Raw genomic sequence first — 25,508 nt, 5'->3', positions numbered from 1 at the left:
AATAATATTATCTGCCCAAAGATTAAAATATTGGGGCTGATAGAAGTTAAGAGAATTGCCTACACCAATTAGGTAGTATTACTATCCTCATCCTTATGTAAGTAAATAAATGCATTTTCTGTTAAGCTTAATTATATGTAGTTTAATAATCTATTTTTATTCAACTTCAGAGATTTAGAAGCATAGCAGAATATGATGAAAATGTAAAACAACACAACCACTTCAGAAAACTGTTTGGCAGTTTCTTATAAATTTTAATCTACCCTGTGACCCAGTATTTCCACTCCTGAGTATTTACCCAAATTAAATGTAAAATAGATGTTCCATAATAATGTTCACCACCACTTTACTCATAACAGCCCAAAACTGGAAACAATCCTATGTCCATCAAAAGGAGAACGGACAAACAAATCATGGGTGTTCATACAACAGAATATTATTCAGCACAGCGAAAGAAACCATAAACAAGACTAAAAGGCAACCCTCAGAATGCGAAAAAATAATTGCCTATGAAACAACGGACAAAGGATTAACCTCCAAAATATACAAGCAGCTCATGAAGCTTAATACCAAAAAAGCAAATAACCCAATCCACAAATGGGCAGAAGACCTAAATAGACGTTTCTCCAAAGAAGACATACAGATGGCCAACAAACACATGAAAAGATGCTCCACATCACTAATCATCAGAGAAATGCAAGTCGAAGCCACAAGGAGGTATCACCTCACACCAGTCAGAATGGCCATCATCACAAAATCTGGAAACAACAAATGTTGGAGAGGGTGTGGAGAAAAGGGAACTCTCCTGCACTGTTGGTGGGACTGTAAGTTGGTACAGCCACTATGGAAAACAGTTTGGAGGTTCCTTAAAAAACTACAAATAGAACTTCCATATGATCCAGTCATCCCACTCCTGGGCATATACCCAAAGAAAACCATAATCCCTAAAGAAACTTGTACCATAATGTTTATTGCAGCACTATTTACAATAGCCAGGACATGGAAGCAACCTAAATGCCCATCAACAAATGAATGGATAAAGAAGATGTGGCATATATACACAATGGAATATTACTCAGCTATAAAAAGGGATGAGATGGAGCTATATGTAATGAGGTGGATAGAACTACAATCTGTCATACAGAGTGAAGTAAGTCAGAAAGAGAAGGACAAATATTGTATGCTAACTCACATATACGGAATCTAAAAATGGTACTGATGAACTCAGTGACAAGAACAAGGATGCAGATACAGAGAATGGACTGGAGAACTCGAGGTATGGGAGTGGGCGGGGGGTGAAGGGGAAACTGAGGCGAAGCGAGAGAGTAGCACAGACATATATATACTACCAACTGTAAAACAGATAGTCAGTGGGAAGTTGTTGTATAACAAAGGGAGTCCAACTCGAGGATGGAAGATGCCTTAGAGGACTGGGGCGGGGAGGGTGGGGGGGACTCGAGGGGGGGGATTCAAGGAAGGGAGGGAATACGGGGATATGTGTATAAAAACAGATGATTGAACCTGGTGTACCCCCTAAAAAAAATATAAATAAATAAATAAATAAATAAATAAATAAAGCAAACGAGTATGTAAAAAAAAAAAAAGAATATGAGGCAATTGGAACTCTCATAAAATGCTAGTGGGAGTGAAAAGTGATACAAGCACTTTGGAAAACTGTCAATATTTACCAAAGTCAAACATACATACATATATATATATATGTATATATATATATATACACACACATATCCCATAAGCCAGCAATTCCACTCCTAGATTTATACCCAACAGAAACACATACAGATACACTGACAGACACATACGTGAATACTTGTAGCAACTATATCTGTAATAGCCAAGGCTGGAAACAACCCACATCAATAAACTGTGGAATATTCATCCAGTGGAATATTATACAGCAACAAGAACAAACAAGCAATTATAACATCCAATGGCAGGGAAGAATCTCAAAAGCATAATATTGGGTGACTGAAACCAGACATAAAAGACTACATACTGTATGCTTTCATTGATAGGAAGTTCAAAATCATTCTGTGGTTCTAGACATCAGATAGCAGTTCTCTGTGGGGAGGGGAGAGTGATTGGGAGGGGGCTCTCGGTTGGGGTGGGGTAAAATTGTACTTCTTAACCTGAGTGTAGGTTACACAGGTACCTTCGAATTTTTGTGTTTCTGCGTGTTCATCATGTTTATCATGCTTCAGTAAAAAGTTTTCTTTTTAAAAATATATATATATATTATTCAGCAATAAATGGGAATGAAATATTGCTACAACCAGATAAATTTCCAAACATTACTCTACGGAAAAGAGACCATGACACAAATGAGTGCATACTGTATGATTATATTTATATAAAGTTCTAGAACAGGCAAAACATCTATGATGAAAAAAACATCAGAGTAGTATTTCTCCAAGGTTCAAGGGGATGGGGACTTACTTGGAATAGGCATGAGGGAACTTTCTGGGATGACGGAAATGTTCTTACCTTGATGAAGGATGGGCATACATACTTGTCAAAACTCACCGAACTGTATACACTTAAACATTTGTGCATTTCACTGTATGAAATTTAACTCAATCTATTAAAAAGAAATAAAGCAGAATGAAAACAGAAAGATTTTCACTTTACCATAAGATCCACGTTATCCACTCCTGGACCAGACGATTGCCCTTTTTTGCACAACGGCATAAACTGCATTTCCTCTGAGTTGGGGTTACATCTTTTTAAATTTGCTAGATGGTTCATTTGTGAAGCTTCTTGGTCACCTACCGCTTCTAAATCTTCAACTTCTGAAAAGCAATGCATAAAAAATTTACTTCACACACTTAGTGTCTTAATAAACTTAACATGGATATGTTCTCAGAATGCCAACTCAAGCTGAATTGGAGTCTTAGCTGAATTTAGAGAGCCACAAAATGAGAATTCTTCCATTAGTGTAGAATAAACCTTTACAAATTGAAAGGCTTTATTGCCCACGCGTAGGAATAAGAATCCTGATCAAACACAGTTCCAACTCTTTCATCTGGCTGTTTCTGAGTTATATCCTTTTATAATAAACCATTATTCTAGTAAGTAAAACGTTTCTCTGAGTTCCGTGTGCGCTCTAGCAAATTAATTAAACCCGAGCAGGAGGTTGTTAAGAACCTCTGATTTACAGCAAGGTGATCAGAAGCACGGGTAACAGCCTGGGCTTGTGACTGGGGTATGGCATCAGGAGGCAGTCTTGTAAGACTGAGCCCTCAACCTGTGGAATCTGACACTATCTATCGTAGATAGTGTCAGAACTGAGTTGAATTCTCAGACATCCTGCTGGTGTCCAAGAACTGCTTGCTGTTGTGTAGGAAGCCCCAATACATACATTGGAATTGGATCCAGGGACCCAAAAGACTAGTGTATGATTCAGTTGATCTAAACCTCAATCTAAAACAGGCAAAAAAAAATCAATGGTGGAAGCTGTCAGAATAGTGCTACCTTGCAAGAGAATAGTGACTGAAAGGGAGGTGAGAGCTGATTCTAGGGAGCTCATAACCTTCTATTTCTTGGTGTGGGTTATATGTGTGTATTAATTTGAAAATTATTTAAGCTGCACACTTATGATTTGTGCATATTTTTGTATGTGATAGATTTCTATAAAAAGTCAACCTAAAATTAAGCTCTTTATAAAAAATTCAGAATCTAATTTATCACTAATAAATATCATAACCCTTAGATATATTTCCTTCTCATTTTCTTACTCCCTATATATTTTATATAGTAGTTTGAATCATACTGTACCTGTATTCTGAACAATTCTGTATGTCATTCGTAATTTTTAAAATATTTTAAATGCCTGCACAATATTCTATCATGTGTATGTCCATGGGTTGTGTTATCTGTTTTCTGTTGTAGGCCATTAAAACAGCCTCCAATTGCTCACTATTTTGTTATAATGATATGTACACATTCAAATGTAAATATTTATGTACATCTCTGAATAGTTCCTTATAATGGATATACAGAAGAGCCACTAGGTCAAAGGCTATGAACATTTTCAGGGGCTCCTGATAGGTGCTGCCAAAATGTCCAAAAAGGTTGTACTAATTTACATTCATAGAAAACCGAAGTGCAATGGTTTTTTTCCATTATCACTAAAATGAATCATGTAAAAAATGCTAATTTGATAGATGAAAGTTTATCCCATCTTTGTATCCCATTTTAATTTGCATTTCTCTTGTTACTAATGCAGTTGAATATTTTTCAGATGTTTTCTATCTATTAAGATTTCTCGTTCTGTGACTTGTTATTTTTCATGTCCTCTGCTCACTGCCCTATTGGGGTTTCAGTGTTTCTTGTTTGATTTGTATGAGGTCTTGCTATCTTAAGGATAAAAATTCTGAAAAATGTATGTTTTGGGCAAATATTTTTCCCAGGTAGGGATGTGATTTTTGAAGTCTGATGTTTTTGAGATAGGGAGGGGTTCTTTGTTTTTAATTTCATCAAATTCACTAATATTTTTGTGATTTCTCAAACTACTTGTATACTCAATCTTTCACTAGAATTAGAAAAAACATTGAACTATATTTTCTTCTAGTTTTCCGTACTTTCATTTACTAGATATTCAGCTCTTTAATCCATCTTGAAATTATTTAAAAGTGTGATGTGAGGCAAAATCCAGTGGGCTTCCCCACTCCTAATAATTCACCATCTGTACCAGCATGATTTACTATGTAATATGTTTCTCATATTAATACACTGCAGTATATTAACTCTAAATTCTTTATTCTGTTTATGACCTTCCTATTGCATTAAATCTGGCTCCTTATTTCAAAACTAGTATAATATTTCAATAATTGCGCTAAGTTTTTTGTGCATTTCATATGGTAAATTACCACCTGCTCCTTAAACAGGTTTTCCCAAGGTTTTTTTTAAAGGTTCACTAGAGTTTTTTTTCTCATCCAGGAACACTGTGTCTCTGCACTTACTTAAGCCTTTTTTTATGACCCTCGTGACAAAGCTTAAATGAAGGGAAAATGCAAACACAAGTAAACACTGTGCTATTACCATGAGGCTTGGCCCTCTGATAATAACTAAAAAATGTAAAAATTAGAGGAATATTTAAGCAATGTACTGGAAATGGGGACCAGGAAGCAAAATTTCACACAGGAGGAAATTTAACGAAATTACCATATGACAACTGGGATGGTTGCTGAGAGTTCTCATTGTTGCTTTCAAAATCTGGTTGTACAGCCAACACTTCTTCAGTGGAAGATGTGTCCTCTGTAACCTCTGTATCAGACTCTCCTACTATCACAACATCAACATCACTGTTCTCCTCAATAGTTACAACAACATAATCTAAGAAGAAGCAAAGAGAAAGGGTAGATTAGATACCACATTAAATAAGTTTCTAGAGTAAACCACCTTATAAAGTTATGGAGTGTTTAAAAAACATTTTAGCTAAAAAAAATTACAATAAATATTTTCTTATCTCTAATTACAAGTTAGCTAAGAAATCAATTGCTTAGTATGAAGCTGTGAGATATACATGTATGTACACACACACAGATAGTATTATTTCTAGATTTCCAATTCTATAGAGCAATAAATTTCTTCTCCTTTAAGAAACTGGACCACCTTGCCCATGTACTATGTGTTCAATGATATGCTTTTAACTTTTTGATACAACTGATATTACACAACCACACTTTGTGGTGACCATGAATTTCCAAACTTGTTCCCTAAAAATTAATATTAATCCTTATGATAATAAATAATGCAGAAATAACGTACAAAAGTAAATGTTATCAAACAAATTAAATTCAAATTGAATCTCACAAAATGTGAATTAGATGACTACAAGTAAACTAGGTATGAAATATCAACTTGGTAAACCATTTTAATGAATATGAAAAATAGCACAATATACAAAATGTATGGTATATAAATGGGCTTCCTTATTTCTTAAAGTTGGTCTGAAAAAGAACATGTTTAAGCCTGAAGCATTAACTTGTAGATCATATTTATATTGCCTATTTTTGATTCAGTACATTTATTTGCAATAGACCAAAGTATTAGAATAAAGTAACTAGCTAGTATAAGGTGGTATGAAAATGGTACTAAATTAGGAATCACATGGTGTAGGTTCCAATCCCAGAGGTATTAACTTTGGGCCTGATATATCTATTCTTTTGCCTCTGTTTTCTCATCCATAAAACTTTGGGGTTGGGTTTGGAGAGTCGCAGTGAACTCTACTTAATAGTCTTCATAGAAAAAAAAATAGAACATTAGAAACTACCTAGTTATCCAAACAAAAGGAAATTGGTTAAATAAATTATGGTATTTCCATATGATGGAATGGTATATTGCCAACGAGAAGCACACTCTCAAAGAACATTTATTAATATTAGAAATGCTTGTGAAATAACGCTTGTGAAATGCTTGCTTCTTAAAGGGGGGAAAAGATTCAAAGCAGAAAAATACAGCATAATCTTAACTTTGCGAGCAGAAGGAAACATGCCAATGGTTATCTCTACGTCACTATCTTTAGGTGGCAAAATTATCTTCATTAGACTTCTCTGTATTTGTTAAGATTCTCTACAATAAAGCTTAGACTTTATAAGCAGAAGAAAATAACAGAAGCAACTGAAATTTTATTTTTAAGACAAGTTTTTGTATATCAACAGATCTTTCAAACTAGTATATGAGTAAAGCTACTGATAACTCCACTAAGGTTTCTCAGTTAATTTGCAAAATTCCAATTAATTGCTTTAGGTATATGATAGCATTCACAGGCAATTTTTAAGACATTATAACACATAGAAGTTTTTTGAATATTGTGCTCCCAAGGTACAAGGAACTAAGTTGCCATGAATTTATCAGATAAGGCATAGTTCACAACGGTGAGGGCTGAAACCTGCGTTTCACATGACAACTATTGCAAAGAATATACACAGCAAAACAGGGCAGATTACAATGGCCAGATCATTCTGACTTCTTTTTTTAGCAAAACTGTGCGTCAATACACTGAACAATCACTTTCTAAATCTCCTGTCAGGACTCTAAAAAGCAGCCCTTCTACTCTCCCAATCAAACTTTAGAGACTACAAAGTCGGCCTGATGGGGGATAATACCACCAAAATCTGTCCCATCGCCCAGCGTTTGCTGCAGGCTGGCTCAAAACTGAATCGAGCCCATGCCCGGCTTTATAAAACAATGCGTAGAAAAGTTGCTTGCAAAATCACAACTTGTAAACATTAAACCAGTTGACCACTTCGTGTTATAAAACCCCAGAGCAGTCCTAATTCAGAGAGAGCCGGGTAGAAGAGGGAGGGAAGCAATCCCCAAATGACTAAATTAGAGTCTTTTCTACCGAACCACCGTGCTCAGCCATACAACCGGCGGGATGGGTCCTGGAGCTTGCACCGAAGGGCTCCCCTGCTTTACAGGAATCCTCATATTTTGCTGTGTTCTCTGACTCCTGCACCTGCCCTCTTGAACCAAAGAACAGGCTGTACCCGCGGGGATTTCTCTGCACGCACATCTTTATTTTCTTTCTCCTCATTTGCATATTTACCATAAAGCAACTAGGCTGCCCAATCTGTCTTTGATCAAACGCAGTTACAATATAAGCCTCAAAATCAACGTCTCAGTCTCAAAAGATCTTATAATGAATCAACTCGCTAGTTTGCAAATTCTTTAAACTCAAAATTCTATATAAAATCTTGGTGATGAGCATGCTGCAGGGTACACAGAAGTAGAAATACAATGCTGTATACATGAAACATATAAATCAGTTACTTCAATGAAAAGCAAATCAAAAAAAATAAAAATAAAGTTGCAACATTTAAAAAATCTATATAACCTGAGAGTCTTACACCTTCGTGCACCCCTACCTCCCCCGACAGGGAAAGAGAAAGGTTAAAGGATCTACTTGTCCCAGAAAGTCAGCACCAAGTACTTAAAAAATAAGTAGCAAAATCTCAAAAGTTCACACGTTCAGGCATCCTGAAACAGCTGGTGAGAAACACACCCCACCCCCATGTGCAGGGCTGCTGAAATTTGAGGTTGCCAAGTGCAGACTCGCTCTTCCAGCAAAGCAAAACCCCTCCTCCCAAGAGTGTTCCAGCTGCTAAGCCAAATCGCTTTCCTGGCACAATGCGCCGTGCTCAGCAGCTGCTTGTGGCGCCTGCACACGAGGCAGTGAAAAAAAAGTTAAAAGAAAAAACCGCGGCTGCACAGGACAGCTCTGGCGCCAAAGCCTGGCACGCCGCCCTCTTGAGCGCTCGGGAAACAACCGCGGTGGCTCATCCTCCTGCGTGAGGACGGCTGTGATTGTCCTACTGCCACTAGAGGTCCTGGAAAGAACTGCCGCCCTCATGCCGGAAACGAGGCCGGGCCTCACCACGTGCTAGCACCACGAGAACCCCGGGAACGCTGCCCGCTCAGGGTCACAAGTCAGGGACGCCATGAATCCCGGAGACCTGAAAGCCCCAGGATCCCTTCCATCCCCCAGAACGCCATGAACTCTGCAGACACGTGGAGCCCCAGGATGCCCTTGAGCCCCTGGAATGCCACGAACCCAGGGGATGCCTTGAGTCCCAGGATCCTCTCAAGCCCCTGGGACGCCATGAACCCTGTGCCCCCCTGCAAGCCCAGATCATTTCAAGCTTCGGGAACGCCATGAATCTTGAGACCCCGAAAGCCCCAGATCACCTCCAGCCCCTGGGACACCATGAACCCAGGGACCCCAGAAGCCCAGATTGCCTCAAGCCTCAGGGACACAATGAACCCCAGGTACCCCAAAAGCACCATATCACTTCCAGCCCCTGGGATGCCATGAACCCTGGGACCCTGGAAGCCCTATATTACCTCAAACCCCTGGGAGACCATGAACTCCAGGAACCCGAAAGCCCCAGATCACCTCAAACCTCAGGGATGCCATGAACCCCCAGAGACCCCAAAAGCCCAGACAGCCTGAAGCCTCGGGGATGCCACGAACCCTGGGACGCCGCAAGCCGCAGGTCGCTTCCAGCCCCTGGACGCCATGAACCCCAGGACCTCGAAAGTCCCAGACTGCCTCCAGCCCCTGAGACACCATGAACCCTGGAACCCCCAAAGCCCCAGGATCGCCTGAGCCTCTGGAACGCCATGAACCTCTGAGTTCTGGGATACTTTGAGCCTCGGGGACGCCCTGGACCCGGGGCTAGATTCTGCCCCCGACACCCGGGTTCCCACACGCACCCTGACCAATCTAGGACTGCAGCTGAGAGGCCACCACCAGACGCGCCCTGGCCGTTAACCAGCCAACCCCGCGGTCGCCCGTACAATCCGCGAGGTGGCCTGGGTTCGAACCCTGTTAGAGCCTTTCCCCAGGCGGGGTGAGGACAAGCAGAAGCTAATGGGCAGCTTCGGGGAGGGCGTCTTACCCTGCTCCTCAGACATCGTGAGGCGGGGAGCCCAGCTCTGAGTGTCTCAGGCTCGGGGTCTGCGCTGTGCTCGGATCACGACTGTGCACACCGGACGACTGCAGCTGACTGAGGCGCTAAACCGAAGGCGCGCAAACCCCCCAGGTTTCTGCGGCTGCGCAGTAGTGCCGGGAGCTGGAGCTCGCCGACATGGGAGGGGGGAGATGGGAGGGGCGAGGGCGTGGGCGAAGTGAAGCCTGGTGCCTTGCCTTTCTCCTTTATACCTGTATGTAGATATTGTTAAGCGTACTTTTTTCCACCCATAGGAAAAATGATGTGAAATGGTAGCCACCAGGGTAATTCCGCCCTTTCCAAAATGTTCTTCACATTATAGAAAAAGTGTAGAATGTAAGAGAATTGAGTTCAGACTTTGTCTAAGGTTTTCTGGGTTTTGCACTCATATCCAACACCAGCTTTGGGAACAAATCCGGGAATAATCCAACTTTCAAAATGTGCCCTTAATAAGGCCCACTAAATCTGTTCACCCTGCCCTTCAGCTGAACCACTTTCTACTTGCCATTTTCCACTGTAAAAAGTCGGTATTACTGTTCCATATTAAAGATGACAAAACTGAGGTTTAGAGAATGTCATTAACTTGCTCAAAGCCACAAGGCTAGTGGCAGAGTTATGATTTGAACACATGTATTACCCCTGCCCCATAGCACATATTCACATCCCTAATATTCTACGTCCTGCTCAATTGCTTTAGGAACTTTCTCACATCCCTTGAAGCCTGTTCCAGTAGGACATCTGTTCTAATAATACCTGCCCCAAGACACTTTCCTACAGCTCCCCAGTAAGGAATGAGTAGCTCCTTCTCTAGGATTTCACAGTGGGTTCCCATCACCTCCTTTTAGCACTTAAATCACTTTACCTGATATTAGAAATCTTTGTAGACACTTTTCTCTCCAAAGTTCCTGGAGAGAAGCACCACATCTTATTTATATTTAAATGGCACATCCCTCACAAGGTTCTAAGAATTAAATGTTATAAAATATAGAGAACCCAGCACGGTGCCTGTCATTTTGGTTCCATTTCACTGTGGCAGTTGTACAGTGACTCTTGGTACTGTGCAACTCCTCATGTGGGGGAAAGAGTGAGAGTTTCTTCTTTTGTAAGAAGGATGGAACTATCTCCTTGGGTAGAAATGTAGAGTTACTTCACTGGGGTACAGGAGTGAAAATATGTGTAAGAGGGTGCACAGGAAAGCTGAGTAATAGAAAGGATGCACTATGCTGGTGTTAAAATCAAACACAGAGACCAGACTTGAAAATCCCCTGAGTATACAAAACTCATTTAGTCACACAAGCAAAGCTTAATTTAGTTTATTTTGCAAGGCAAGTGAGGCTAACAACTTAGGTCACTTCTTGCTTATGCCTCTGAAAATCATAGGTGAAACAAATTATTTCCCAAAATTGATGAGGTGACCACTAAACAATCCCCTTTCATTAAGAAAATTCTAATATTAAACCAGTCACTGTGAAGAAAATCACTGCCTCCACACTGTATAAGCTGCTTTATAAAAATATACCTGTGAGTCTCATTCCATGTTTTAGTTTCAGTGTTTCTGGTTTGCAAACTGTCCTTTCGGTGTGTCCAAAATGAACTTTTACTAATTACTGCCTCAGTGATTCATTGGTCTTACTTTTTTTTTTCCTGAACTTTTGACACTGGTACTCCCCTTCAACTTCGCATTCACCCTTTTGCCTGCTCTGTGGAAATGGATACGGACCCTTAATTTTTCCCTTTGCCAGTAGCACAGTTTAAGCTTCTTTCTGTAGGAGATGCTAGAGAGAGACTGTAGAGGAAACAAGTTTTACCCTACAGGGCATATTTCCGGCAAGTTCCACCAGTGCAGCAGCACAGCGATTTGTATCATTCAGTCATAGTTGTGCCCTCTTGGGCCCACTATCAGCCCTAGAGCTAGTAACTGTTCCTTACAGCTGTTATTCCCATATTCTTTAGAGTTTTCTTTGTTTCTTACTAGCCGATCCTCATCACTCCAATCCCCCATTATACTTAATACGTCTTTGTATTAAACTTTCTCGGCTCCAATTATTATGTGATTTTTTTTCTCTTCATTGTACACCCACCCAGTGGTCCACTCACCCAATGTGCCCAGTATCTGTTCCTGGAATGCAATTGAACATCCAGAAGATGCTCAACAGCCCAGTCGCTTTTGCTTCATTCTTTCACCTGACCCCTCTTCATGAAGCGACACAGAATGGAAGATGGAAATGCTTTCTTAACCGTGGTTCTCTCCTAAGGCCAGCTTTCTTCTCCTTGTCTGCCTAAGCTGCATCAGCCTGACTAAGTAGGGCAGAACATAATGCCCAGGAGACCTTGCAGATATGGGAGAAGTGGGAGGAGATACTGGTAGTGCCATCAACCTAGGCTTAGGTGCGAGCTGAGCCACCATTCATATGGAAGAGGGGGTACTTCTTTTTTTTAATATTTATTTATTTATCTATTTATTTATTTATTCTGTGGCAGGTCTCAGTTGTGGCACATGGGATCTTTGTTGCAGTGTGCGGGATCTTTAGTTGTGGCATGCAGACGTCTTACTTGCAGCATGCAAACTCTTAGTTGTGGCAGGCACATGGGGTCTAGTTCCAGGGATCGGACCCAGGCCCCCTGCATTGGGAGCATGGAGCCTTACCCATTGGACCACCAGGGAAGTCCCCAGGAAGATGAGGTATTTCTATCAACACCCAGTACAGCCATGGAGTTCTGCTTCCTCATTATGGACTGGGGAATACAGAGCAGCCGTTCTCCTGGAAGACAGCTAAAAAAGCTGGATGAAATGTTCTAAAAATAGTCTCAAGAACATCAAAAAGTTAACCTTATGAGCAATTACTGAGCTAAGAGCTGGGAAAGACCAGAAACCTAGAGAGGTGTGAGCAGCTGAGAGGATGGCTTTTGCCTTAGGGCATCTACTGCTCCACAAAAGGATGAGAGGTCCTGCTGTGCTTCTGGTGGCTTTGTGGGACTCAGGGACAAAAGTCAGACTCTGGGAGCCACCAAAGAAAAGGGGCTGGTAAACCACCCCTCCCTTGGACAGGGACCAGAAACAGTCATCCCTTCAGAGTAAAAGTGATCCAGAATTAATCAATAGTTAACCACACAAACTGTAGTTCAGTCTCATTTCATCCAGGGATTCAGCCCTCCCAGGTGCCTTGCATAAGCAAACAAAAATTCTTTCCTGTGGATATAACATCAAGTTATTTCCCCAAACAATATTTAAGTGGCATATCCAGCAGGAAGTGAAATATAATCAGGTATAGGAAAGATAAGGCAGCAGAAGAAAGAAGCAATTTAAAAAAATCTGTGCTGGGGGGATAGCGGCCTCTGCTGCACTCTCCACCCTCCACAGCAAGCACAGGGCCCTCCGGCACATAGTGGTCCTGACACAGGCAACTGGTTAGTGACCTCAGTCCTCTGGAGGAAGCTAGTCTGTAAGCCCTTAGGACATCCCTGGTGAGGATAGAGATTGAAAATCCTCGAGGGGTTTCCCTCATTACCCAGTGGTTAGGACTCTGTGCTCCCAATGTAGGGGGACTGGTTCGATCCCTAGTCAGGGAACTGGATCCCATATGCATGCCGCAACTAAGGAGCAGGTGAGCCGCAACTAAGAAGCCCGCCTGCTACAACTAAGACCCAGTGCAACCAAATAAATAAATAAATAAATAAATATTTTTTAAAAAAAGAAAAAAAAAATCCTCGAGGGCCCAGGTTTTCAGGAAGGAGCCTCCTTACCATTTAGTAACGGAAAGCTGTGTTCCAGCAAAGCCAGCGAGAGAGGCTCGCAGGCCCAGGCCTTTCTAGCTTCCCCTACAGGCGAAAATACTGTGCAGTATATGGAGCTGAAGCCACGACCTCAGTGTTTGCAGGAGTGAGAAAAATAGAGCAGGGAAAGTCGGCGGGGCTCTTGAGATGCAACAGAGAGGAGGATGGAAAGCACCGTCTCCAAGGGAGCTGGAGAAGCAAGGGTGGGCGAGCTGGGGAGCACGGGCCCCAGACACCAGCCACTGCTCCTAAGGGAGGGCGGCCAGGGCACTGGTCACCATCCTCACCCACTGTTTCCGACCCTGGCTGTGCCCGGCATCGCCAGGGGAGCTGTAACAACTCCTGGTGCCCAGGTCTGGGCCCCAGAGATTACCCACGTCCCTGGTCAGGGGCAGCCAGGCTCTGGGGCGTAAGAGTTCCAGAGGATTCTCACAGGCACCAGGCTGAGAGGCACTGCTCTGCACTCCACATGAGGATGGTTACAGAATCTTTGAGATTAATTCTCACATCACCTGAGCAGGCAAGAGGGAGTGAAGGGACTTTAAATGTCCACTCTGCCCACAAGACAGAGAAGGGTACAATATTTTCACAAAATAGCAGTGACCCCTACAGTTCAACCAAAACGACTGCAACCCAGGGACTTCCCTGGTGGTTCAGTGGGTAAGATTCCGAGCTTCCAGTGCAGGAGGCTCGGGTTCCATCCCTGGTTGGGAAACTAGATCCCACATGCATGCTGCAACTCAGAGTTCAAATGCCGCAACAGAGATCCCACATGCCGCAACTAGGACCTGGCGCAGCCGAAATAAATAAATAAATAAATAAATAAATAAATAAATAAACTATTGCAACCCAGATAACCAACCAGGCACATGAAAAGATGCTCAGCATGACTAAGCATCAGGGAAATGCAAGTCAAAACCACAATGAGACATCACCTCACACCTGTCAGAATAGCTATCATCAAAAAGAACACAAATAACAAACGTTAGCAAGGGTGTGGAGGAAAGGGAACCCTCGTACACTGTTGGTGGGAATGTAAATTGGTGTGGCCACTGTGGAAAACAGTCTGGAGGTTCCTCAAAAAACTAAAAATAGAACTATCATATGACACAGCAATTCCACTCCTGGGTATATATCTGAAAGAAACAAAAACACTAATTCGAAAACATACATGCACCCTAATGTTCATAGCAGCATTATTTACAATTGCCAAGATATGGAAGCAACCTAAGTGTCCATCAATGGATGAATGGATAAAGAAGATGTGGTGTGTATACATATATATATATGTGTGTGTGTGTGTATATATATATATATGCATGCATATATATACACATATGAATACTACTCATTCATAAGAAAGAAATTTTGCCATTTGCAACAACATGGATGGATTTGGAGGGTATCATGCTAAGTGAAATAAGTCAGAGAGAGAAAGACAAATACTGTATGATATCACTTATATGTGGAATCTAGAAAATACACCAAACTAGTGAATATAACAAAAAAGAAGCCAACTCACAGAAATGGAGAACAAACTAGTGGTTACCAGTGGGGAGAGGGAAGGACAGAGGAGCAACAGAGGAGTAGGGAATTAATGGGTACAAACTATTATGTATAAAATAAACTACAAGGATATATTGTACAACACAAGGAATATAACCAATATTTTATAACTATAAATGGAGGGTAACCTTTAAAAATTGTGAATCACTATTTTGTACACCTGTAACTTACATAATATTGTACAACTATACCTAAATAAAAATTAAAAAACAAAAAACCCAAACTGAACTAATTGATTATATTCAATCCAAAATATTCAATTTTAAATTAAAAAAATTTAAATTATTGATCCAGCACAAAAGCAAAAAACTACTGCAACCCGGGGATGGATTTCACAAGGCAGTACTGATGGTCGCCAATCTGCCTGAATCGCTGGGGACTGCAGAGCCCAGGTGTGGAACCTCACCCTTGACCAAGACCTCTGTCCCTGCGTCCTTACTGCCCCCTCCCCACTCCCACCCCACGGGGCCACGACGACGGGGCTGTTGGATCGAAGGCCTTAAGAACACTTCTGGGGGCGGGGGGGCAGGGGAGGGGTGGCAATAACACAGGAACAAGTTTGACCAACTTATGTTCTCTTTGTAAAGACAAGGAAAGGCCCAGGAGAGGCACAGAGCACAGCCTAAGTCCCAGCGGTTGTGAAACTGGATCCCATTGGGTCTTTAACTCCGAGATGGAGATGGGGGGAATGCGTGAGAGAGATGGCGGGGGAAGATGGGGCTACGATAGGGACTGAGAACAGGAAAGACACTCGAGGGAGAACACGGGGTAAATAAAAGTCAACCCCTCTCCACTGCTGTGTGACCTCCGAAGACACAGGACTCAGGGCCTCTCCTCACGTGCCTTCTTTCTGCGGTGACGCGAGTCCCACGTGGCTTCCTGGTCGCGGTGCGTGGCTCCTGGGCGCCTGGCTGGGGTGGGGAGACGCGTCCACACCCCATCACCCTTTCGTGCCAAGAAGCGGCCGCAGCGCCCGCCGCCCTCCCCGTCGGGCCCAGAACTTTCTGCTCCTGAGCGCGGTGCACCGGAGGCGGCAGCCTGGAACCCAGATCGCCAGCGGTCAAGGCTTCTTGGGTGCCTTCCTGGGTTCTTCTTCTTCTTTTTTTTTTTTTTTTTGCTGCCTTGGGTCTTCGTTGCTGCTCGCGGGTTTTCTATAGCTGTGACAGTGGAGGCTACTCTTCATTGCAGTGAATGACTCTAGAGCCCGCAAGCCACAACTACTGAAGCCTACGAGCCTAGAGCCTGTGCTCCGCAACAAGAGAAGCCACCTCAATAAGAAGCCTGAGCACTGCAATGAAGAGTAGCCTCCACTGTCACAACTATAGAAAACCACGAGCAGCAACGAAGACCCAAGGTAGCAAAAAGAAAGAAAGAAAGAAAGAAAGAAAGAAAGAAAGAAAGAAAGAAAGAAAGAAAGAAAGAAAGAAAGAAAGAAAGAAAGAAAGAAAGAAAGAAAGAAAGAAAGAAAAAGAAAAAAAAGAAAACACTGGGTTAGGAGCCATGTGGATTTGAGAATTGGAGTAGAGAGGTGACTTGGTGTTCTGGGCTTCAGACACAACAGAAATGGAGTCCCTAACCCAGTGTTTTCAAACCATATATTGCAACCCAGTAGTGGGCTGTGAAGTCAATCTAGAGAATCTTTTTTTCTTTTAAATTCTTTATTGGAATATATTTGCTTTACACTCTTGTACCAGTCTTTGAGGTACACCAAAGTGAGTCAGCTGCATCTACACATATCTCCCCATATCCCCTCCCTCCCGCGACTCCCCCCCCCCCACCCTCCCCGTCCTGGCCCTCCAAGCCATCTCCCATCATCAAGTTGACCTCCTTTTGTTATATAGCAACTTCCCACTAGCTATCTGTTTTACAGCTGATAGTATAATATGTCTATGCTACTCTCTCACCTCGTCCCAGCTTCCCCTTTGCCCCTCACCCCAGCCCCATGTCCTCAAGTCCATTCTCTACTTCTGTATCTCCACTCTTGCCTGTCACTGGGTTCATCAGTACCATTTCTTCAGATTCCATATATATGTGTTAGCACACAGTACTTTTCTCTTTCTGGCTTACTTCACTCTGTATGACAGTCTCTAGGTCTATCCACCTCATGACATATAGCTCCATTTCATCCCTTTTTATGGCTAGTATTCCATTGTATATATGTGCCACATCTTCTTTATCCATTCATCTCTTGATGGGCATTTAGGTTATTTCCATGTCCTGGCTATTGTAAATAGTGCTGCAATGAACATTATGGTACATGTTTCTTTTTGGATCATGGTTTTCTCTGGGTGTATGCCCAGTAGTGGGATTACTGGGTCATATGGTAGTTCCATTTTTAGTTTTTTAAGGAACCTCCAAACTGTTTTCCGTAGTGGCTGTACCAGCTTACATTCCCACCAACAGTGCAGGAGAGTTCCCTTTTCTCCACACCCTCTCCAACATTTATTGTCTCTAGACTTTTTATGATGGCCATTCTGACCAGTGTGAGGTGATACCTCACTGTGGCTTTGACCTGCATTTCTCTAATGATTAGTGATGTTGAGCATCTTTTCATGTGTTTGTTGGCCTTCTGTATGTCTTCTTTGGAGAAATGTCTATTCAGGTCTTCTGCCCATTTGTGGATTGGGTTATGTGCTTTTTTGGTATGAAGCTGCATGAGCCGCTTGTATATTTTGGAGATGAATCCTTTGTCCATTGCTTCATTGGCAAGTATTTTCTCCCATTCTGAGGGTTGCCTTCTTGTCTTGTTTATGGTTTCCTTCGCTGTGCAAAAGCTTTTAAGTCTCATTAGGTCCCATTTGTTTATTCTTGATTTTATTTCCATGATTCTAGGAGGTGGGTCAAAAAGGATCTTGCTTTGATGTATGTCATAGATTGTTCTGCCTATGGTTTCCTCTAGGAGTTTTATAGTGTCTGGCCTTACATTTAGGTCTTTAATCCATTTTGAGTTTATTTTTGTGTATGGTGTTAGGAATTGTTCTAATTTCATTCTTTGACATGTAGCTGTCCAATTTTCCCAGCACCATTTATTGAAGAGGCTGTCTTTTTTCCATTGTATTTTCTTACCTTCTTTGTCAAAGATAAGCTGCCCATATGTGCTTGGGTTTATCTCTGAGTTCTCTATTCTGTTCCACTGATCTTCCTTTCTGTTTTTGTGCCAGTACCATACTGTCTTGATCACTGTGGCCTTGTAGTATAGTTTGAAGTCAGGAAGCCTAATTCCACCAGCTCCGTCTTTCCTTCTCAAGATTGCTTTGTTTATTCGGGGTCTTTTGCATTTCCATACAAATTGTAAGATTTCTTGTTCTAGTTCTGTGAAAAATGCCGTTGGTAATTTGATAGGGATTGCATTGAATCTGTAAATTGCTTTGGGTAAGATAGTCATTTTCACAATATTGATTCTTCCAATCCAAGAACATGGTATGTCCCTCAATCTGTTTGTGTCATCTTTGATTTCTTTCATCAGTGTCTTAAAGTTTTCTGCATACAGATCTTTTGCCTCCTTAGGCAGGTTTATTCCTAGGTATTTTATTCTTTTTGTTGCAATGGTAAATGGAAGAGGTTCTTTAATTTCTCTTTCTGTTCTTTCATTGTTAGTGTATAGGAATGCAAGACTTCTGCTACTTTACTAAATTCATCGATTAGTGCTAGCAGTTTTCTGGCAGAGGCTTTAGGGTTTTCTATGTATAATATCATGTCATCTGTGAAGAGTGACAATTTTACTTCTTCTTTTCCAATTTGCATTCCTTTTATTTCATTTTCTTCCCTGATTGCTGTGGCTAACACTTCCAAAACTATGTTGAATAATAATGGTGAGAGTGGACACCCCTGTCTTGTTCTTGTCCTTAGAGGGAATGCTTTCAGTTTTTCACCATTTAGGATGATGTTGGCGGTTGGTTTGTCATATATGGCTTTTATTATGTTGAGGTAATTTCCTTCTATGCCCATTTTCTGGGGAGTTTTTATCATAAATGGATGTTGAATTTTGTCAAAAGCTTTTTCTGCGTCTATTGAGATTATCATATGGTTTTTATCTTTCAATTTGTTAATATGGTGTATCACATTGATTGATTTGCATATATTGAAGAATCCTTGCATTCCAGGGACAAACCCCACTTGATCATGGTGTATGATCTTTTTAATGTGCTCTTGGATTCTGTTAGCTAGTATTTTGTTGAGGATTTTTGCATCTATATTCATCAGTGATATTGGCCTGTAATTTCCTTTTTTTGTGACATCTTTGCCTGGTTTTGGGATCAGGGTGATGGTGGCCTTGTAGAATGAGTTTGGGAGTGTTCCTCCTTCTGCTATAATTTGGAAGCATTTGAGAAGGATGGGTGTTAGCTCTTCTCTAAATGTTTGATAGAATTCGCCTGTGAATCCTTCTGGCCCTGGGCTTTTGTTTGTTGGGAGGTTTTTAATCACATTCTCAATTTCCGTACTTGTGATTGGTCTGTTCATATGTTCTATTTCTTCCTGGTTCAGTTTTGGAAGGTTGTACTTTTCTAAGAATTTATGCATTTCTTCCAGGTTATCCAATTTATTGGCATCTAGTTGTTTGTAGTAGTCTCTCATGATCTTTTGTATTTCTGAGGTGTCCGTTGTTACTTCTTTTTCATTTCTAATTCTGTTGATTTGTATCAGCTCCCTTTTTTTCCTGATGAGTCTGGCCACTGGTTTATCAATTTTGTTTATCTTCTCAAAGAACCAGCTTTTAGTTTTATTGATCTTTGCTATTGTTTCCTTCCTTTCTTTTTCCTTTATTTCTGATCTGATCTTTATGATTTCTTTCCTTCTGCTCACTTTGGGGTTTCTTTGTTCTTCTTTCTCTAGTTGTTATAGGTGCAAGGTTAGGTTGTTTATTCGATATTTTTCTTGTTTCTTGAGGTAGGACTGTATTGCTATAAACTTCCCTTTTAGAACTGCTTTTTCTGCATCCCATAAGTTTTGGGTCGTTGTGTTTTCATTGTCATTTGTTTCTAGGTATTTTTTTATTTCCCCTTTGATTTCTTTAGTGATTTCTTGGTTGTTTAATAGCGTATTGTTTAGTCTCCATGTGTTTGTATTTTTTACAGTTTTTTTCCTGTAATTGATATCTAGTCTCATGGCATTGTGGTCAGACAAAATGCTTGATACGATTTCAATTTTTTTGAATTTACTGAGGCTTGATTTGTGACCCAAGATGTGATCTATCCTGGAGAATGTTCCATGTGCACTTGAGAAGAAAGTGTATTCTGTAGTTTTTGGATGGAATGTCCTATAAATATCAATTAAGTCGAGGTGGTCTAATGTGTCATTTAAAGCTTGTGTGTCCTTATTTATTTTCTGTTTAGATGATCTGTCCATTGATGTAAGTGGGGTGTTCAAGTCTCCCACTATTATTGTGTTACTGCCAATGTCCCCTTTTATGGTTGTTAGCATTTGCCTTATATATTGAGATGCTCCTATGCTGGGGGCATAGATATTTACCATTGTGATATGTTCTTCTTGGATGGATCCCTTGATCATTATGTAGTGTCCTTCCTTGTCTCTTGTAATAGTCTTTACTTTAAAGTCTAATTTGTCTGATATGAGTATTGCTACTCCAGCTTTCTTTTGACTTCCATTTGCATAGAGTATCTTTATCCATCCCCTTACTTTCAGTCTATATGTGTCCCTTGGTCTAAAGTGGGTTTCTTGTAGACAGCATACGTAACGGTCTTGGTTTTGTATCCATTCAACCAGTCTGTGTCTTTTGGTTGGAGCATTTAATCCATTTACATTTAAGGTGACTATTGACATGTATGTTCCTATTACCATTTTCTTAATTGTTTTGGGTTTGTTTTTGTAGGTCTTTTCATTCTGTTTCCTGCTTAGAAAAGTTCCTTTAGCAATTGTTGTAAGGCTGATTTGGTGGTGCTGAATTCTCTTCACTTTTGCTTGTCTGTAAAGCTTTTGATTTCTCCATCGAATCTGAATGAGATTCTTGCTGGGTGGAGTATTCTTGGCTGTAGGTTTTTCTCTCTCAGGACTTTCAATATATCCTGCCACTCCCTTCTGGCCTGCAGGTTCTGTAGAAAGATCAGCTGTTATCCTTATGGGTTTTCCCTTATATGTTATTTGTTGCTTTTCTCTTGCTGCTTTTAATATTTTTTCTTTGTGTTTAATTGTCAGTTTGATTAATATGTGCCTTGGTGTATTTCTCCTTGGGTTTATTCTGTATGGGACTCTCTGCACTTTTTGGACTTGATTAATTATTTCCTTTCCCATGTTGGGGAAGTTTTCCACTAGAACCTCTTCAAATATTTTCTCAGACCCTTTCTTTTTTTCTTCTTCTTCTGGGATGCCTATGATTCGAATGTTGGTGCACTTAATGTTGTCACCAAGGTCTCTGAGACTGTCTTCCATTCTTTTTATTCTTTTTTCTTTTTCCTGCTCTGTGGCAGTTATTTCCCCCATTCTATCTTCTAACTCACTTATTCGTTCTTCTGCCTCAGTTATTCTGCTGTTTATACCATCTAGAGTATTTTTAATTTCGGTTATTTTGTTATCTAGTACTGTTTGTTTGCTCTTTAGTTCTTCTGATTCCTTTTTTACTGTTTCTTGTATTTTCTCTATTTTGTTATCAAGATTTTGGATCATCTTTACTATCATAACTCTAAATTCTTTTTCAGGCAATTTTCCTATTTCCTCTTCATTTATTTGTTCTTGTGTATTTTTACCTCATTCCTTCATCTGTGGCATATTTTTTTGTCGCCTCATTTTCCCCCCACTTTGGATGGGCGGGATTGTGTTCCTGCTGGGTCTTGGTGTTAAAGTTGAGAACCTCTGGGAGACCTCATGGTAAAGGATATTTCCTGGGAACTGGATTTCCCTGTTAATCCAATGTTTTGGACTCAGAGCTCCCACCTCAGGAGCGCAGGCCTGACACTGGGCCTGTGTATCAAGAACCCGCAAGCCGGTTGCTGCAGGGTTCCTGCGGTCTGCTTGGGCCTCAAGTCCCCCGCTGGCCTCTGGTAACTCTTCTATTTGTGGGGAGACACGATCTCCACATCTTCCCATGCTGCCATCTTGACTCTGCCCCATAACTTTTTTTTTTTAATCTAGAGAATCTTGACCAGAATATTAAAAATTAAATAGAATATGGGACTTCTCTGGTGGCACAGTGGTTAAGAATCCACCTCCAATGCAGGGGACACGAGTTCGATCCCTGGTCCGGGAAGATCCCACATGCCACGGAGCAACTAAGCCTGTGTGCCACATCTACTGAGAATGTGCTCTAGAGCCCATGCGCCACAACTATCAAGCCCATGTGCTGCAACTACTGAAGCACATGCACCTAGAGCCCACGCTCCGCAACAAGAGAAGCCACCACAATGAGAAGCCTGCGCACTTCGATGAAGAGTAGCCCCTGCTCACTGCAAATAGAGAAAGCCAGCATGCAGCAATGAAGACCCAACGCAGCCAATAAATAAATTTTTTAAAAAAGAAAAAATAAATAAAATAAAGTTTTCTTTAATATCAAGGCCACACGGCTGCTTTCCTGGGGTTCCAGTATATCAGGAGTGAGCTGTGAACAGGGTATGGAAAAGAGAGCAGTAGGGACTGAGTGGAGGGAGAGGCAATGCTGGAATAAAGGGTCAGTTCCTGCACCCACTGTGTTGAGCTGCTTCCCATCCTTCATCTCCCTGAATTGTCACACCCCTGGAGGGAAGTGGTGATCCTTGCCTCTGAGAGCTTAGCAAAGTCCCACAGACAGAAATCAGCAGAGCAGGGGGAATCTAACCCTCAGTCCTTTGGGTACATCTTTCTTTCTCAGACTTCTTTGTAACATACCTGGAAAGACTCTGATGCTTTGGGGCCAAGAAAATGCTCCAAAAGGAGAGACCAGGAAAATACCAAGGGCCCTTTGTGGACAGGGTAAAGCTGGGAGGAGCCTGCCCTGAGGATATTAGGCCCCAGCACACGCAGCAGTCTGCACAGACCCCCGCATCAGGGCTCCCTGCAATGGAGCACTGGAGATTCCCCACTGGGGCTCAAGGCAACACTATAGAAGGTTACCTTCTATTTAATGGAATCATCTTCTGTTAAATTTCGGATTTTGTATGATTTTACAACACGCGTAAGAGTATGTGTATTGACCTTTCCCTGAAGGGTGGCCCCATCCTGGATCCTCTTGGCTTCCCAGGGCTGAGCCCTCACTGGCTGCTGCCCCGGAACCCTGCAAGCTGTGAGGATTGCCTCAGAAGCCTCTGAACCATCCCTTCAAGCTCCATGACTTATCCCACAGCAAAGAGAGGCTGATGACAACTAGACCCTCCCCCATCCGGCACAATGGCAACGGTCTCCATTTTTACTGCTCTCTAGAATCCCACCTGCAACCCACCAGGAGCAGCTCAAGCCCTCCTCCTTTTTCTGAGCCTGAGGTACTAACATGTACATCCACCCCAGCCAATCCTCCCACCCATCGCTTTGACTCTGGGCCAGTTCTCCTCCAGACACCTCCCCTCCCCTTCCTTCTTGTCTGCATCAAGAGAAGGGCTCCTTGTGTTTGAGGGCAAGCCCTCTGTCTACACACCAGAAACCCCAGGCCCTTTCCCTTGTCTGGAAGACAAGAGCAGGGCCAACCTACTCCGAAGGAAAACTACCATCCCAGGCCAAAGGCTTACTTCACCCCTTTAGGTACCTTTGTTTGTCTTTGGCCACCCAATTACTCCAATTCCTGGAGGAAAGATGTGACAGTGTGAATCTGAGGCATTTCTCATCCCTTCTGTACCCCATTCACACCTTTGCTAGAGTCACTCCTGAAATACCAAAATGACCCTGAGATTTGATTGCCGTCACACTACAGTTCTCAATCTAACTTTGAAATGAAAAATTATGTCCAATCTAACCTGGGGAGGCTTTCAAAGAAATAGGTCAGTAACCAAAAGTAATTGAAAACAAATTCTAATATTTACTTGTTTTTACATTATCATTGAAGGGGCCACAAAACATAAGTTGCTCCTAACTCCTCTAAAATTCCCCTGTCCTTTACAGCTCTCAACCCCCACATCTACCCACTCCCAGCCTTCCATGCTATGAAGCCACTGGTAAAACTTGTCCTTGTCACGTTCTCTGCCTTACACTTTTCATCCCATGCCTTAAGCTTCAGCTATCATCTTTACATACATGATGATCAAATATGTGTGTGAGACCAAGAATGATGATTGTCTACAAAATCAGTTCCCCTTTTCTTAGATTAAGATCCTTTTGGCTGGGCATGCAGCCACCTAGTTAAAAGACTCCCAGAGGCTAGGAATGGCTTAATGTGAAAGTGGATGTGATGGAAAGAGTTAGAACAACCATATTGGGCCAGGAGATGGAAGCCACATTCTGAGGAAATCAGAATAAGGTGAGAGGAGTGTGGATCCCTGATATATGCGGAAGGCCTCCTACTACCAACATGAAACAAGACAGGATTACATTTGTATCTTTTTGAAAGTCCTGAGATTTGGGGTCTCTCTGTTAAAGTATCCAAACCGATATCTTAACTAATGCAATAACTGAAGGAGAGGGGAGGAAGGCATTTTATCCCCCTCTGTGTTTTCCTTTCCTTGCCACGCCTATCCCTCCAGGGATTTTTTTTTTTTTTTATCCTTCTTGGAACACACAATATAGCACACTGCAACTAAGGACAGCAGTGGATGGAAAATCCACATTCCTGAGAAGACTTCTCCCACAGAGGGACTTGGCTTCCACGCGGCTCCCCGGAAGGGCCATGCACCCTGTTCCACAGCTCTGGGCTAACCAGCTCCTCCTCATGCTCCTACAAACTGGATCCCCCACCCTCCTCAGTGCCTGTGATGCTCTCTAGGCTCCCGGGGAAGAGGCCAGGGGAGGATGGATCTTTCTCTAACCACACCACTCCCCATGTAGCTCCCGCTTCCATTCTCTTTCATACTCTTTCTCTTCAGGTTTACAAAGCCTTCTCCCATCCCCACTAAACCCTACTTCCTTCATTAAAAAAATCATCCTCTCTGGATGTGGCTGGGGCTTCACCTGCCTCACTATGTCTGCCATTTTCAATTTTCAGAGTCTGTTGACTGTATTCTTGCTGTTTATATATACCTGTGCATATATCCGATCCTTGACACCCAGCCTCCTGGACAGAAATAAAACTGGATTGTTGGGTATATTTTGGAAGTGTGCCACAAGTGGTGAACGGAAGAGTCCTTAGTTGCAGTGTGCTATATTGTGATGTCCTTCAGCATCCTCTTCGTACAGTAGCTTGGAAAAATGCCAGAATTCAGTTACCATCAGATTTAAATATGAAAAAAAGACTTATCTGCAGAAAATAATGGAAAGTATGGTTAACCCTTTTATCTCTGAACATTGAATGAGATAAAGTTCCAGGTGCTGTTCTCTATTTTTGTTAATGGACCAATGTTCTATATAAATAATTAGGAGGTAACCATTTAATACTCAGAGTTTAAATATGTCTGTAACAATCAACCTCAGTACTGTGACTAAAACATTATATTCTGCATATGTCATTCTGTTGTGTCAGATACCAGTTTTTAGTGAAGTATCTTATGTTTTTTTAGATTAATTTGTGCTTTTATTTGCCAGTATGGCTACAGTGGCCTGCAAACTTTTTTGATCTCAAAAGTACATTTTACATTGCAATCCAACAAACACACATACATATATAATATATACACATACATAAAA

The 25,508-nt window shown here is 41.7% G+C and overlaps 1 pseudogene; it reads left to right on the top strand.

The window, feature by feature from the left end:
- The first annotated feature begins 24,846 nt into the window (after positions 1-24,846).
- On the top strand, positions 24,847-25,064 carry LOC130841280 (protein kish-A-like; annotated as a pseudogene).
- The last annotated feature ends 444 nt before the right edge of the window (positions 25,065-25,508 follow it).

Source organism: Hippopotamus amphibius, chromosome X (assembly GCF_030028045.1).
Source record: "Hippopotamus amphibius kiboko isolate mHipAmp2 chromosome X, mHipAmp2.hap2, whole genome shotgun sequence".
Lineage (NCBI taxonomy): Eukaryota > Metazoa > Chordata > Mammalia > Artiodactyla > Hippopotamidae > Hippopotamus > Hippopotamus amphibius.
This window is presented reverse-complemented; position numbering and strand designations above follow the sequence as displayed.